The following is a 17,766-nucleotide window of genomic DNA, read 5'->3' on the forward strand; positions in this document are numbered from 1 at the left end:
CAATTGCGACTGCGAAATATGTGAGAACAAGCACCCCAAGGAGGCGGGAGGTTTCGTTGAGGCTCTTTATGTCACCTCCTGAGGGCTTTTCGTGTCGATTCCGAGCGGCAGTCTGTTTGCAATGCTATTCTCGGCCACCCATAAGGAAACTTCCTGCTTCCGACGATGGGTGTCGCGGTTCTCATCTCCATCATAGATGCATCAAAGGAAGGGTTGAAATGAGAGTAACACGGGATGCGACGACCTTCCCATGGTGAGATATGCCCACTAAGGCGTTGGGCAGAATTTTGGTGGCTCTTGGTTCCAATATGACATCGTTAACCCACATTACACCTCACATGAACTTCTGAGTCGATGCCTTTTTTCTGCATGTGTCGACACCTCGCAGTTTTAAGTGTTGCCGGGCCCGAAGGTGTATTAAATGTATGTCAGATCATAAGGAGAGAAGTGAGCCGTATTTTGTACGCATGACGCCCCAGGTGCGTGATGGAGCAATACCAAACAGGGTATCGAGAGCAGATAATGCTTCCCAAAGCAGCTCGACACTACTTGGTCTTCGAGGCTGGTCAAAGATGACAGCATTTGACACCTCGCCAGCGGTGCCGAGGGTCGAGGTCAACAGAATAATAGGAACTGCGTAATGGAAAAATCGCCAATACGCTTTAGAGACAATCAAACATTAAGGTGATCACATGTCGTTTGAAGGCTCCAAAGGGGCGTTTGAAGGAGGTCATGTGCAAACAGAGTCCGCAGAGCGATATTAAAGAGTTATCTAGTAGTGAGTAGGACCGGGTTCAGCTTCACTACCGAGCACCCACAGGGCAATGGTGTTCGCAGCAGCAGCTGACGGAGCGATAAGCACTGCAACTTCGAGAAGACGGTGGCAGTCTCTAGTGGACACACAGTAACTGCAAGCCAAGTAGTGTTTACAATAGTCAGTGGAATACTGCCGAACAGAGACTCACTGTCTGTCTCAAAGCGTTAGAATAGCGGAATTTCAGTGAACAGTAGGAAAAAGTTACTGTTTGGTGCTTGTCTCTTTTACAGTAGGCAAAACGACCTGCGAGTACTAGTGAAGTAGTTCACAGTGCTGCTGATTTATTAGCTTGGCCAAGTAGATGGTAGTTAGGAGGCCACGTGACAGTTAAGGAGTTGTGTCTGACAGAGGTCCTTTCTAATAATCTGACATTCTGATAAGGTGTTTTCGTCCGGCACCTCACTAAATAAATGTGTTTGTCAGAACAATAAACTGATTAACGAAAGAGTAATAACTTGCTACTTCAGCAAACCATTCCTGCTGACTCGACGGGAGTTATCAATCTTCTGTAACCTAACCCGCTACAACCAAGGTGATTTTCTTCCTCTCATCTACGCTACAAAGGTTGATAACAAAGCAAACTAAACCCACGATGTGGTGAGCGCCGCGACTGCGTCACGCAGGGGTACGAAACATGCGCCGGGACGCGACAGACGTTACAGGGAGAGGGGGGAGGGCGCTTCTGCACCGTTACAGAGAAAACTTGTGAGTTTCTAAAAAGTGATATCTTTTTGCGCAGAGTAGCTGTAGCTGCTCGCTATCTACGACGTGTCTGCTTTCCTCTCATTGTTTACCACACCAGTGTTGCTGCAACACATCTCTCAAACACACGTGTCACCACCATTTGCACTTTCTTACAACAAGGTGGTCTTGAAACTAATGGAACTGCTGACTCCGTCTTGCTTGGTGACGACTGACACTTGATCTCCCGCCGGGTTTATAAAAATACGCTTGCCACGGACGGACTTATTGTGTCATCCGTCGTAAGCGTGAGAGCCATTGACTCTGGTAGTTTTACAGATCATCGATAAATGTATTAAAACTGAGTTCGTTACAATATCGTAACAGTTTATTTCATCTCGTAAATTCACTCTCTCGGTCAGTCAGAAACATCGGAAACGATATTGTTTTAACTTTTTCTCTTGTTGCCGAAATATCCATGTCTCACACAAAACGGAACAGGTTACAGGTTATAGTACATACTGATTTTGATATATTTCCTAACGTTTTGGTGATTACTTATGCTATCCTTCATTTAGATGTCTGTGACACGTGCATTCTTCCAACCACTGGGCATGGTGTTTTGTTCGAGGAATCTACAGTACATTATTATCTTCGGAGCTGCTAACACCTTCTGCATACGACCAGAATTTTTTTAGGTTTTGTAACAGACTTTTTTATATTATTCTGCTACAGTATTCGTTGAGGTCTCCAATCACTGCTTTCTTGACTTCTAAACACTGCTCAGTAAGCACGTCTCACCACCTACAGTCCTATGCTTTGATTTACCCTTATTATGTAGCAGTGTCTTTTTTTTAGAAATTTCTTTACAGTGGTTGTATACAAAGCAGCGTCCATCCCATCATACATTTGAACTAGGTAAAAATTTATGTAGTGCATGGTCAACTACTCTGTTAAATGTCAGCTGTAGTTTGTCTACATGCTCCTCTCTGGAGCAAAAAGTATTAAGATCCTTACTGACATATAACACTATCGCCTCTTTATCTACTTTGTTTAGTTGTCCTCGCTGTAAGTGCCTCATGGTTACTAATATCAGTTTCAATACGGGTGTGCTCAAACAGGTCAGCTATGTTTCCTGCCGTTAAGTCTAGCATATTTTCATCACGAGTGGCGTTCTGAACTACATGTTTTATATCTTTTCGGAAAAGGCGATTAATAATGTTGGACATAACGTATCGCGCAGCCCACCACTAACAAAACTGTAATTACTGCAAGTGATTATTGAATGATTAAAGTTGTTCTGATGGCTGGAGTACTTGCGTACAAACGCACTTAGGTTACCTCTAAAGTTTTCTGTCACACCCTGGGAGTGAGTCTGATGGTCCACAGAAAACTCCAGTAACATGTTTACGCCCACCCTCGATGCTAAGTTTTGCCCAAACAGTGTCGCATGCTGCTTGAATTTCTGTCTCAGTAGATTTTAATTTCTTGTGCACTAAACTCCATTTCGCATTAAACCGTTCTTTCGGTGCGCAATGTGAGAGGTGCTCTGCTTCAGACTGCAGTGTACTCTGGCGTCTCCTACCCGCTGCCAGTGGCGTCACCGGCAGGAAGCCCTGCGTCTGCCGCTGCGCGCCCCCACAGCTCGGTATGCCGCAGCGGTGCGGCGCGGCGCGCGCCTACAGGAAATGCCTTTCGAATTGCGGGCGCGGCAGGCAGCCACCCACGTGGCACCTGCTCCCTCTGCCGTACACTTCACGACAACAAGGCCTACCGCGTCTGTCTTGTTGACCTGTGACTTCAAATTACAGTTTCCGCGGTTCTGTCACTGTTCACTTCCCCTGTCGAAACACTCGAGACACGAAAGAAAAACGTATCTCCAATATATCTACTGCTAACTTAAGACGCACGGCCAGTCAAATACAGACAACTGTAAATATTGCCTGTCGTCTCCAGTTCGACGACTAGTTTGATGGAGCACTCACCGCCAATCTGTCCTGAGCAAGTCTATTCAAATGTGTATAGGTCCTGACTATTCCAGCTCCAGTATATTTGATATCGCTCACCGTCAAGTCAAGTCGTGGTCTCCTCTACTACTTATAACCCCCTCCCCCTTTTCCTCCAGCCCACTCACTAACACGCACCCTTCCCTCCACTACCATTTTCACAATTTTTATTAAAAGTATTTAAATTCCGTCTATACAACTTCCAAAAAATGTGGATCGATATACCATATGGGTTTAGTTTTAGAGGTATAAAAAATCGTCACTGGACTGCAATGACATATTTACAATTGTAGTTTGTTTTCTAGATTTATAAAAAGTTTGTTACAAGAGAGTGGGATGTGACTTTTTCCTTCCAGAATATCACGTCCGATTTTCGCTTATATTGTCGAGGTACTCGTTCACTTGACACTCATATTTTATTGCATTCTCGCGCCTGTTTGCAGCGTTACATATCGCTTCAAGTGAAACAGGACAGAATACACCACCATTAGGTTTTTTTTCCATACTCGCAGCTAAGCGTCTCTCTCGCTCTCGCTCGTGTATGTAGGGTTGCCAACGTAACTGTTACTTCTGGTTGTCATTTTGAATATGTATTTTGTCAACTCCGTATTACGTCATTGTTTTAATTATGTTAATACATATTTAAATAATATGCAGGAGTAGACCCGAAGTTGAATACTGAAATGGAGGGGAGGGGGAGGGGGAGGGGGAGGGGGAGGGGGAGGGTTCAAATGGTTCTAATGGCTCTGAGCACTATGCGACTTAACTTCTGAGGTCATCAGTCGCCTAGAACTTAGAACTAATTAAACCTAACTAACCTAAGGACATCACACACATCCATGCCCGAGGCAGGATTGGAACCTGCGACCGTAGCGGCCGCCCGGTTCCACACTGTAGCGCCTAGAAACGCACGGCCACGCCGGCCGGCGCGGGGGGGAGGGGGGGGGAGGGGGAGGGGGAGGTGGCGGCGAGAAAGATGAGTGTACAGCCGCCCCTCACGCTGTGTGAAAACGCACGTAGACGGGCAGTTGTTGGTGTGACAGTGTGCAATTCCACGTCCCACAGCTTATAACAATGGGTGCTATATAATTATACCGTTCCGGTGCTACGGCGCAATGACGATCTATCAAAATCGTCTCTTTTTTTGGTACAACTAGCATATTAAATACCAAATAAAGACGTTTGTAGATACTCTTTGTACAGCGTATGTGATCCACATAGGGACGCCGAATCGCTGAGTTGAAGATGTAGCGCAGTTAACAGCGTCGTGGGCGGTAACGTAGGGAAAGGGAAGGGGAAGGGGAAGGTAGCCAGTTCGCGTCCAATTCCATGCAAATAAATTTTTTTTCACCTTTTGTTTTCTAAAACATTCTGGGTCTTTCTTCCTTAATGGAAGCATTATCTCAAAAGTCGACGTTGTTTATTATAAATAATGTATTTGCCGCAATTCTTCCTGCAAAGACCAACGACTGGACCGCAATGTTTCCGCAGTGGCCAGGAATCTTAAAATGACTGACAGTCTATGTCTGAAAATAAACACAAGTTACACAATGTAAGTTTTTGCTATTATGAAACTTTCTGTAAAATGTATATACCTATGCCTGGGTTTAAGCAATGACTCATATTTGAATCTTGCTGGTAAATATCTTTTACAAGGACTGTGAGCAACTTTGAAAAAATCTCCTCTTCCATTGGAATGAAATTACGAAACGAAACACGACTTTGAAATCTATGTGATGAAGTATGTTGTTTCCGAGTGTTGGCAGCCAATGCAACTTCGAGAATATGGATATTATGCATGCGTAGACTGACGTTAGACACTATACCTTAACTATATTCAACTTCGAACAGAGTAACTTCTACAAGCATGTACCGCAGATTGTTGTACAGCGTTACGTACCGGTGATTCGCTGCTCAAGCCATCGACTAGTCCAGATTTTCTTCGCGGTTTTCTCCATTTTTCTTCGAAAATCGCTGACACAGTTACTGCAGTTATTGCACGCGCGTCCATTTTCGTAAAGAAACTGCGTGGTTCGCCGGCCAAATGAAGCCGACAACGGCAGCTGGAGAGCGCTGACAACGCAAATTACGCTGACGAGCTCGTTCCGTGAGCCGGCGGCGCTGTCTCGCGTGAGGTCTGACAACGCCAGCGTTAGCTGCCTCGTTCCGGGCAACAAAAGCTTAAGGGTGTTGGACATAGTGAGGTAATGAGGTGCAGAAATGGATGGAGGTGGCTAGCGTCACATGGAGGGAAGCTGGGAGGGACGGAGGGAGGTTTTTCCGCGTCATGTGTTCGAAGATTTTGAATAGTGCTTAAATTCCAACATTTATCCTATCATTCAATAGCTGTATATTCTGTGTTAATTCTTCGTGTATGTGGTAGTTTTCTTAGAAAGAATGGAGATGTCTGTTTAAAATGATTTTTATGATGCTCATTTCTTTTTCTATAATGTTTGGCCTACGTCTTTACTGTTGAAGGTAGTCTGCAAATATCCATAATACGGTGTGTTCGTTATACCTTCATGTCAAATATGTTGCGCCATACCGATGTACGTTTTGTCACAGTCGCTGCAATTCAGGCGGCAGCTACAGAACTGCTAGTTTCTCTCTGGTTTGGGTTTCAGTTCTAGTTCCGGGATGCGTTTTTGTATATAATTACTCGTTTCGTACGCAATGTTTGTACCCCGCTTTTTTCAGTGTATTATCATTTTGAATATGTGTGTCTTGTTGTAGATCATTTGATGGCTCTTTCTTATGCTTGTGCTGCTTTCATCAATTTTTTTTATTATTATTTATATATGAGTTTCCAGTGTATCTGCATGTATGTGGTGGTGTTTTGGTTTGTTGTTTCATCTTTCGTATGTCACCTTTTGTGAGAAGTTTCCCTACTATCGTTTTCTCGTATCATTTTTATTGTTGTCTGGTTACTGGTTAGTTCTTCTCGGCAAACAAAAGTTAATTGGGGCATTATCTCACTACAATTTGTTTGGAACTGTACGTGGCTGAGCTTGCATTTGTTGTCGTATTCTTTGCTGTGGTTTATGTATATCAAAGGCGTTGTTGCGTCTTGAACCTAGTAAATTCGGTTCCACGATGACTTCATTTCTGAAATTGTACAACGCAGCACAGACTACTTCTCCAACAATGCGATGACTAGCTCACGAATGCACTGAAATATTTCAGCCGACATTTGACGAAAGACAGGTTCTGCGTGGAGCAAAGGATACCCTTGGTGTTCATCAAGGACTGAAACAAGGAGGGCTCTCACGTCAGCGTAACGCGGAACATCCCCCTCCCACCTCCTCCCCCACCCCCAACTCCTTCCCGCGCCAGGCTGGTATCCACTTCGAGGGGGTGGTCAGACTTGCGTAAAAGACTTGTATGTTCGATCGGCTAGGAACTGGTGCGGAGTCGCTTCACCGGCCTAACAAGATGTTACTTCAAGGATGAGGAGAACATCCTCTGGCATAGCCCTCAGCTCCGAGACACGAGCCATGTGGCCCCGGAATGCCTTGCTTGTCCATTCCAGTTTACCGTTGAATGTACGTGGGAACCAAATAAATATTCTAATGATGCTGTTCAGTACTGGACTGAAGAACGGCAAACTTGAATACAGGACACGAAAAATAGTAGAAGAGATATGGGAAATGTGTTTTATATTTCCGTCGGAAGTGGATATGTGAACCTACTCCTCCTATTTTCGCAAGTTAACTTTGCGAGCCGGTGTGTTTATTTCCGTTGTGTGAGAGCATAAAATTAGTTGTCTAGGGTAGGAATGACAAGTCATAGCCCTCACTTTTCAGAATGCGGTTTCATCGACAGTTGCTGGATAGTAAACCTTCGTAAAGTGGAGGAATACGCTTATTTACTTTTGAGCAACCTGGGAACTGATCAGTGCGAATGAGACTTCTTGTTTCACAAGGAGTGCCAACCACGAAACAATTTCGGTCTTTCAACGCACAGTAAAATTCACGGTAGCTGTGAGAAGGTCTCAGCTTGTGCCTTGAGACCAGTAGATTTTGTATTGGCGCCTTGAGCTGTAATAGTTAATTCTTAAAATAGACTACGGACGAAAGGTCTATGGATACTCCTAAGCCATCCATGTACGGCCTGTTTACATCAAACATGAGTACTTGTCGGAATGTGGCACTGGTGTGAGTCGCACAAGCAATCGTCCTTACAACGCTTCATCCGTGAGTGCAAGTTAAAGAAACCTTAATACCTGCCTCGCACTTCACAATCATTCGCAGAGTTGCTTCTTCTTTTTCTATAGAAACCAACAGGGTTTTCCAAAACATCCACCATGCGAAACCCAATGAGCAATCTTAACAAACAACATGTTTAATGTTGTAGAGACAAAGGTACGCTGGTCGATTCTACGTCTCTAAACTTCCAAAATCGTTACGCGATTTAGTCCACACCGACGTCTAATAAACAAAATAAGCTCACATTGGATTTCTGCCCGAATCTTCTACTGGATCCGAAATTTGTTGACACGCCGGACGCAGCACATTAGCCTCTTTACGCAAACATCGCCAAAGCCGTCTCTTTTGTCAACACTTGCGCCGTACAGTTAATTATTTCAGACACACTAATAAAAGACAAGGTCAATGTCGACCAATGACGTGGGAACACGCGAAGCCGCATCATTGGAAACAACACTTGGGAAAATCTGATCAGCGTTCCATCTGCAAACTGTTGCAATCTTTCCGTTACGGATCATATGAACAGCGGTATAAAACAGCAGAGGACCAGCCACGCCTTCTAGGTAGATGGTTCCCGACCTTGTGGAAAAAACAAAAGGGTTTCACTGTGTTTCGTTAACTAAACTAAATTCTTTTCAAAAGCTCATTTGTATTATCTCTATTTCTTAAGACTGTAATACTGATTACGTAAGTTAAAATAATTGCGTTTTTTGATATACTAGCAAAAAACGCGCGTGAGATGATGATGTGGAGGCAGAGTTTCTGGATGAACATCTTTCTCAAATAGTCCACCAACTACACACACACTTTGCAACACGCGTCTGTGATAGTGAAACTGAAATACATACATGACGTATGCTTCAATTTTCTCATGAAAATGCTTTCTCCTAGTTGCAGGTAATACCCGCAACAGACCATAAATTATTTAATCAATCACACGAACTAAGTGGCAGAACAACAGTAACTAACAAGGGAACCTCCCCATCGCGACCCCCTCAGATTTAGTTATAAGTTGGCACAGTGGATAGCCCTTGAAAAACTGAACACAGATCAATCGAGAAAACAGGAAGAAGTTGTGTGGAACTATGAAAAAATAAGCAAAATATACAAACTGAGTAGTCCATGCGCAACATAGGCAACATCAAGGATAGTGTGAGCACAGGAGCGCCGTGGTCCCGTGGTTAGCGTGAGCAGCTGCGGAACGAGAGATCCTTGGTTCAAGTCTTCCCTCGAGTGAAAAGTTTAATTTTTTATTTTCAGTTTATGTGACAAACTCTTATGTTTTCATCAGTTTTTTGGGAGTGATTATCACATCCACAAGAAAACCTAAATCGCGCAAGGCAGAAGAATCTTTTTACCCATTCGCCAAGTGTACAAGTTAGGTGGATCGACAACATATTCCTGTCATGTGACGCACATGCCGTCACCAGTGTCGTATAGAATATATCAGACGTGTTTTCCTGAGGAGGAATCGGTTGACCTATGACCTTGCGATCAAATATTTTCGGTTCCCATTGGATAGGCACGTCCTTTCGTCTACTAATCGCACGGTTTTGCGGTGTGGTCGCGAAACACAGACACTAAACTTATTACAGTGAACAGAGACGTCAATGAACGAACGGAAAGATCATAACTTGTGAAAATAAAGAAGGTAAACGTTTCACTAGAGGGAAGACTTGAACCAAGGGCCTCTCGCTCCGCAGCTGCTCACGCTAACCACGGGACCACGGCGCTCCTGTGCTCACACTATCCTTGATGTTGCCTATCTTGCACATGGACTACTCCGTTTGTATATTTTGCTTATTTTTTCATAGTTCCACACAACTTCTTTCTGTTTTCTCGATTGATGTGTGTTCAGTTTTTCAAGGCCTATCCACTGTGCCAACTTATAACTAAATCTGAGGGGGGTGCGATGGGGAGGTTCCCTTGTAAGTAGTGGCCAGTGTCGCTAGGAAGAGAAGTGGTGGATGGGATGCATGTTTTCTGACCAGTGTCCACCCTCAGGGTGAATAGCAACTTCCTCTTCTGAGTAGTAGTTCCAGGTACCACTCGTAATGCTTCAGCATCCTGTAAAAAATGCTGTAAGAAATATGCAGTACCAACTGTCTCAATGTCTCATTAGTTCGTAGTTTTACACAGCATCTACAGAAACTAAATATTTATCTTTCGACATTTTAAAAACGAAAGTGTTCAACGAAAACACCTTTAACGCGTGTCTATTAGGTCGCTTTCTTGTCTGTCTGGTGCAAATTTAGCGATTGACTTTAACATAACTTTCCGATGAGTTAGAGACTTAACTTTGAACGCAGCTCTCAGCTCGATGGCAATGCAATATTAACTGGCTTTTTTGTCTGGTGTTTGGGGAAAGGTGTCACTTCGCCCTCTTCCTGCTCGGATGGCGAAAGTTTCGCGACTGCTGGTAAGCCTCCGTTTGACCTCGAACCTTCATTTCGCGATACATACGTAAGAGGAAGCAATATATTTGTTGACTCAGGCGAAGAGAAACTGAAATGAACCTCCGATTTGCCGCATGTCTCTTGTTTGAAAACGATCTAAAAGATTCACACACGCATGACTAAAAAGCACAAAATAATTATTTAAATAAATATTTTAATATAACACTTTAAAATGGACTCAAAGTATAAATGAGTTTACCATAGCCCAATACAGATTCCTAACCCCGTACACACAGTCCTTGAAAATTCATGCTTGTGATTTTTGTCATTGCTATGACAATACTTGTAAAATTTTAAATGAAAAACATGAGGCGCACGCCGTAGATAATAGTAAGGAGTGTGGAGAGTAGTTTTCATCGAGAAAAATCACGCAACAATTCACGTCACTTGCAGTGTAAGATCTTGGATCTTTAGAGGGTGGGGTGATTTGTGGGGAGGAGACCAAAGTGCGAGGTCATCGGTCATAGGGAAGGATGGGGAAGGAAATCGGCCGTGCCCTTTCAAAGGAACCGCCTGAAGCGATTTAGGGAAATCGCGGAAAATCTAAATCAGGATGGCTGGACGCGGGGTTGAACCGTCGTCCTGCCGAGTGCGAGTCCAACAACCTCGCTCGGTGTAATGAAATTGTTCGAGACTTAAGTGAACTATTGATAGACGCATTCCACGATTTGTATATGTCTGAATACTCTGTTTCGTAACATTCAAATTAATTAATTCAGAACTGTTTGAAAACAGCTACATCCTCTACCGTCAAGCGTATGCTGCTCGAAAGTGTAACATCCTGACAGCCTCGAAAAAGAGAAAGAGAGAGAGAAGAGAGAGAAAACGATTTTTCCCACTATAAAACGTCTTACGAGGACATGAGTAGTTTTTAATTTGAAATCCCCCGAAACATGTGGACTAAAGCACAAGGGACATGCGAAACCAAGTGTGAGTACAATACTCTTCTGTAAAATGTCATTAGAAATAAATGGAAGTTCCCTCAAATCCGTTGTAGAGACTCCTTTGTAGTAATATTTCTCAGGGAAGACCTTACGGCGTGTAACTTAAGGGCATACTATTGCACGAAAATGCCATTCTTTCTTCGTATACAAGTAGACATCGTCAGTTCCTGCGATGGACAAGTGCTCGGCACAGCTTCCGTTATCGGGGATGCTGACTGTGAAAACATCAACATTCGTAGTCCCTTTCTGGGTCACTGCGCTTTGTTCAACGCCCTTTCTTGCGGTTGATTCTCGGTGTGACTAGTACGGAAAATCCATGGAATCAGCTACTTTAGAAATCTGCGCCGCAACGTTAACTCTTCGGTGGTACCTTTGGGACGTGGTCGGCGGCACATTCTGAAGGAAGGATCGGACTTGTTAGAGACACTGGGAGCCCGCGTCAGCCTACGCCGTTTCGGTGCGGCCGCCGCCGGCGGCGGCCGCGCGACGCGGAATCCTAATGAAAATCCACACAGCCGGCGGCAGAGGTTTACGACCTCTTCGACGGCAGGCGTGCCGAGTGCCGACCACGGGGGGGGACGCCGAATGCTGCGCGAGCGAAGGCCGCTCACTGCCTGCCTACGAGCGCTCTCAGCTCTCCCGAAAAAAAGGTAAGACACCGCTGCCACGATTTCTAGCATCACAACTCGTGGCGCGAGTACAAAATAATTTCTTCTCTCCAATCCGGTTGCAGCAACATGTAGTTGGCTGTACCTGATGTGAGAGTGACTATCTCCCGACAGTATGGGAGAGTATCGGCAAATTATGTTAGAGTAGAGGTCCTGCCATGAGGCAGCACAAAGCAGAGCGAATGAGTGGGCGCAGGAATCTTCCGTTTCCTACAGGCTGTAAACGGTACACGTAAGATGAGGCTTTCTCACGATCCACGCTTACTGCATTCATACACAAACTTTACTTGAAGTGCTACTGACAAGAGATTTCAAATTGATTCCGTATTTCTGGATTTCCGGAAAGCTTTTGCCACTATACTGCACCACAGAAGCGGCTTGTAGCGAAATTGTGCGATTATGGAACATCGTCTCAGTTATGTGACTAGATTCGTGATTTCCTGTCAGAGAGGTCACAGTTCGTAGTAATTGACGGAAACTCATCGAATAAAACAGAAGTGATCTCTGGCATCCCCCAAGGTAGTGTTATAGGCAATTTGGTGTTCCTTTACTATATAAACGATTTGGGAGACAATGTGAGCAGCCGTCTTAGGTAGATTGCAGATGACGCTGTCGTTTATCGACTAATAAAATCATCAGAAGATCAAAACAAATCGTAAAACGATGTAGAAAAGATATCCGTATGGTGCGAAAATTGGCAGTTGACCCTAAATAACGAAAAGTGTGACGTCATCCTCATGAGTGCAAAAAAGGAATCCGTTAACATTCTGTTACGCGATAAATCAGCCAAATCTAAGGGCCGTAAACTCAACTCAATACCTAAGAACTACAATTACCAATAGCTTAATTTGGAAAGAACACATAGAAAATATTGTGGGGAAAGCTAACCAAAGATTGCGTTTTATTGGCAGAACCCACAGAAAATGTAATAGATCTACTACAGAGAGTGGCTCTACTACTTTTGTCCGTCCTCTTTTAGAATACTTCTGCGCAGTGTGGGATCCTTCCCAGATAGGATTGACGGAGTACATCGACAAAGTTCATACAAGGGCAGCTAGTTTTGTATTATCACGAAATAGAGGGGAGTGTGTGTCTGAACTGATACAGCATTTGGGATGGACATCATTAAAACAAAGGCGCTTTTCGTTGCGGAGCAATCTTCTCACGAAATTCCAATCACCAACTTTCTCCTCCGATTATGAAACTACGAGCTCATACGGAAAGATAGAGGCATTCGTTCTTTCCGCATGCTATACAAGATTGGAATAATGGAGAATTGTGAAGATGGTTCCATGAACCCTCTGCCTGACACTTAAATGCGATTTGCAGATTACCCATGTTGCTGTATGGTTCAAATGGCTCTGAGCACTATGGGACTTAACATCTGAGGTCATCAGTCCCCTAGAACTTAGAACTAATTAAACCTGACTAACCTAAGGACATCACACACATCCATGCCCGAGGCAGGATTCGAACCTGCGACCGTAGCGGTCGCGCGGTTCCAGTCTGTAGCGCCTAGAACCGCTCGGCCACGCCGGCCGCTCATGTTGATGTAGATGCAGAAATCTGGACCAGAAGATACACTATAATTAATCACGTTCACTATTTTCAAACAATCAACATTTTCGCTTATTTCGAGGTCTCAGTAACGATCGAGTTTCGTCTTGCCGCTCAAATAGTTCCCCCACAAATATCAGCGCGTGTGGAAATTCCCCGCCCGGTTTGCTTTGTATGCATTTATTTGCAATATAGACATATAGGCGAGTCACACTGGGATGTCAAAATTAAATTTGAATTACGAAATCGGTTCTGCTAAAAAAAGAAGGCAAAATACCTATTACAAGGAACGTAATTTTTTAAAAATGAAACAGACACCTCATTCTACACGACATAACAACTGACCCAGTTCTCGGCAAATACTGTGGAATTTGTAAGCGTAGCCGCGGCATCAGGTACAGTGAAGTTTTCGCGGTGAGGTCCCTATGGCGTTATTATTATTATTATTATTATTATTATTATTGCAAGGTTAGAGCTGCGGTGCAAAGCGATTGGTGATTTAAGTACGTAGAGGCAGTGGGAAGCTGTGTTCACGATTTATATCGCATGTGGCTAATGTAGAACCAGCACTTGTAGAGACTCTGATGTCTATTAACCAAATAGGTTGAACATTTACAGAGGCAGATCTACGTAAGACGCCGAAATGGGAAGCAGAGTTCTGCTAACGACACTGACAAGACTGTAGCTGTCCTGGGAGCAATCAGACCGCGACAGGCGACGGAGTAGTAGCCGAGGCAAATCAATCGAGTCTCGCGATGCTAAGCGGGATTCTCATTCGCACAATGAAATTTGGACAGCAGTGAAAGTGGGGCCGGTACCGCTAACGGAAAGCGCAGAGAAAACGCTGGAGAAAGGAGAGAGCGAGCGAGTGCGGCCTCGCCGCGACCGCCTTGCTGGAGCGTGCCGCGGGCGCAGCAGCAGCAGCAGCAGCAGCCAAAGACACACTGCCCGATTAGTACCACCCGGTTTGGAGTTACGTACTGATCTACTCAGCGGCAGCGGCACGCCACATAACGATAGAGTCACCAAGTGGCTCTACAGCCTGCGAACACACAGGGGGCTGTAATCTCCAGAGGCACTCCCCGTGCACCTTAAACGGTAGTGCGACGTTGTAGAGCAGAGAGAGGATCATCTCCCTTGCAAGAGCCATCGTAACGTCGCGGTGTCGAGGAAGGAAGATTAGTGTTCGAGGTCCCGTCGACAGCTTGGTCATTAAGAGTCCGAGCACACACTCGGATCACTCAAGGGTGGGAAAGAAAATGGTCCGTGACCATTCAGAGGAACCATCTCGGCGTTTAGGGAAAGCACGGAAAAGCTGTTTGGATGGCCGGTCGGGGATTTGAACCATCGTCCTCCAGAAAGCGAGTCTAGTGTGCCGATAACTGCGCCAACTCGCCTTGTGCCGCGGTGTCGTACGCATGGGTTCTTATATTCTGAGTGGGAAATTCTTTCCCACCAACAAGCGACTTCTTAGTCACAGAGTTTATGTAGCAGGAGCTTGTGTAGCGGCAGAAGCCGGCGACACGCTCGGCTCGGCTTACTAGAAAGTGACTGACCTGTACGAGAATATACATAATGGATGTGCGAGTTCAGGTCGCAGATGCATGATTGACGACATATGGAAGTTTGGGTCTGGCCGTGAGTCGTGCAGGGACAACGAAATGGTAAGACGACCGCTTGCGATAAGCGGGAAATCCGGGTTCGAGTCCCGGCCAGACACAAATTTTCAATGTCGTCATTTAAGTCTACAGCTAATGGTAGTCCTTATTCGCAATTACGAATTTATTTCATGTGTTTTGTAATGGCTGTGGTCGCGGCTCTGGTTCGTTATCAGAGTAACAAAGGCACTGCAACATCGTATCAAAATGACTTGCCACACTCTGTGTCCAAGCGACAGACGCCATACTCATATGTCCTGTTTCGCAGCTTTGGTATTATAACTTGCAGTATGCGGTACGCAGAACATTTATCACAAAAACTTCACCCTGGGTTCGATTTCTTAAAAATTCAATTTTATTAATGACGCATCAGCGGAAAAACATTCTTGTTCTTGCATGTCCCAAATACAGGATGAGAGGGAAGTAACTAGGTATCATTAAATGGCTGCTAAGTTTTTAACTTGGTGAAATAATACTGGAAATAGCGCATACACACAGAACATTAAATAGGACGCGGATTTTTCCTGCCGTGCAGTACAGACGGTGGCCGCGAGAGGCGGTACATTCCACAACAAAAATGGTAGCAGCCTTACAGTCAGAGAACGTTTACAGATTGCTCCAAGCTTTGAGGTGTGGAAATCGATCGTTTTTGTGCAAAGACGGTGGCGTATGTTGAAGGGAAGTAGTGCCATAATTCACCAGGAGACAATAAATAATTGTCAGACGAAGCTGATGACCACAGGTTCGGTAAAGAATGCAGGAAAAACAGGTCGTCCACACACGCCTCGGTGTCCTGATTGTGCAGAATGGGGAAACCAGCAAGCCACGCAGCTCGTGAGAGCGGACTCACACAAGGCACACTGTGTGTCAGCTGTTGCATAACGGATTGAGCTTTCGAGCACGAAAATCCCATTACGTGCAGCAACTGCCACCAGAAGACTGTGATCGCAGAAAGGAGTATAGGGAGTTGTGCTGGGTTGGCACGAAGATTGACCTCAACTCTTTCACAACTCCCTCTGGAGTGACGAGGCCTTATTTCCTGTGAGAGATTTTCTCAATCGGCGCAACTGTCATTGCTGGGTGGCACAGGATCCTGGAGTTACTGTGGAGGAGATGCATTCTCGTCCAAAAGTTGTCGTGTGGTATGGAATAACAGCTACAAATGTCGTCGGCTCGTATCTCCTGCTTGAGACCATGAACGGGGAACGCTTCCTTCAAATACTTCACGATCACGTTTGGCCCACGGTATCTGGATGGGAAAATACCGACGACGTTATCTTCGTGCAAGACGGTGCACCGCCTCACGTTGCAAATGTCGTGCGGAACTGGTTAGACGAGAAGTTTCCAGGACGTTGGCTGGGGGAACGTGGATCTCACAAATGGCCTGCAAAAAGTCCAGACCTGACACCGTGTGACCTTTTTTTTTTATGAGGCTGGGCAAAAGAGGTGGCCTACCGGACGGGACCTAGCACATTGGACGAATTGGAAGCAAGGATTCCGGAAGTTCTTACCAACATCCCACACAACTTTCTCCAGACAGCTGTGGATTCCATTCTAAATCGTTGGAGCAGATTGGTCCGGGACACAGGTGCCTACATCAAAATTTAATGAATTTATAACGTGTGCAATCGTATTCCTATGTAACAGTGTGCATACTGTATTAATTTCAAATAAATCACTCTACGAAGATAAAAGACATGCGTCAATTTGAATACCTAGTTACTCCCCGCCCACCCTGTATTTGGCTATTTCTGAAAATGTCGTGATTTCCTGGGTGTGCCTCGGCAGGTATTTCTCGCTTGCAACAAATACTTGGCTATTTATTCCCTAGTATGTCGCGATTTCCGAGGATGTTGTTAGACAGGAACCTAAGACGACAGGTTAAATTTCTTTTGGAAATATATACACTCAGAACAATGTCTTCTGCCAGTAACACGACGTCAGCCTTAAAATCCTTCACTTCATCAAAATGATTCTTCGTAATAAGTGTCTTTGGCTGGAAAAATACATCGCAAGGAAAAATTCAGTTTCGGCGGTTTTGGCTGTTTGCCTCATGGAAGCAGTGGTGGTCGGAGGGGGGTGGGGAGGGGAGGGGAGGGGGCATCCTCCTCCTGAGCTCTTCCGCTGCCCGACAGCCGTCCGGCGTGCGCAGTTCTGTGCATAGTGATCCAACAACTGTGGGTGCCCAAGGCAGTAGGGAGAACTCATACTCCTCATTATTTTAACACAATATGGTTTTATACACTTTTTGTGATTCCCAGAGAACAACATGCCCCAGTGTTAACTGCCTCTACTCAGAAACGATTGGACGCACCATTATCTAAGTTGTGCTGTTTTTTATCCGAGGGCACCAATTACAATTATCGTCTAAATTTTGAGCTGCTCCGTATACACGGGATGACTCTGTAATGATGTTACAAATGTTTAAGAATGGTGGACTAGGCTAAATGAATCAATCTGAGGTAAAGGACCCTTGTCCCGAAAAGGCAGAGTCGAAAGTTAAAAGAGAAAATCGCTCTGATACCTCTGACAGTGGATGTCTTTTAGTGCAAGCTGCTTTCCATACCTTGGGAGAAGGTAGCACGTACTAAAACAAGAAAAAGGGTCCAGTAAACGTGGGCCCGAAAAATGTACATCTGGAAAGCTATGAGCAATTTTTCATCTTTGCTACAATGAAATACATCTTTTCTAACGACCTAGTGCTTGTAGCTCTGAAGGTATGCATTTTAGATTTTTTCTTGTTTTGCTCTTTACTACTTCCTCCCAAGACATGG

At 44.8% G+C, this 17,766-nt stretch overlaps 1 protein-coding gene across 1 annotated transcript in view; it reads right to left on the minus strand.

The window, feature by feature from the left end:
• Positions 1 to 17,766, minus strand: part of LOC124620345 (CCR4-NOT transcription complex subunit 6-like) — a 135,900-nt gene that overhangs the window by 36,999 nt on the left and 81,135 nt on the right. The window lies entirely within an intron of this gene.

The sequence above is a fragment of the Schistocerca americana genome, chromosome 6 (assembly GCF_021461395.2).
Source record: "Schistocerca americana isolate TAMUIC-IGC-003095 chromosome 6, iqSchAmer2.1, whole genome shotgun sequence".
In the NCBI taxonomy this organism is placed as follows: domain Eukaryota; kingdom Metazoa; phylum Arthropoda; class Insecta; order Orthoptera; family Acrididae; genus Schistocerca; species Schistocerca americana.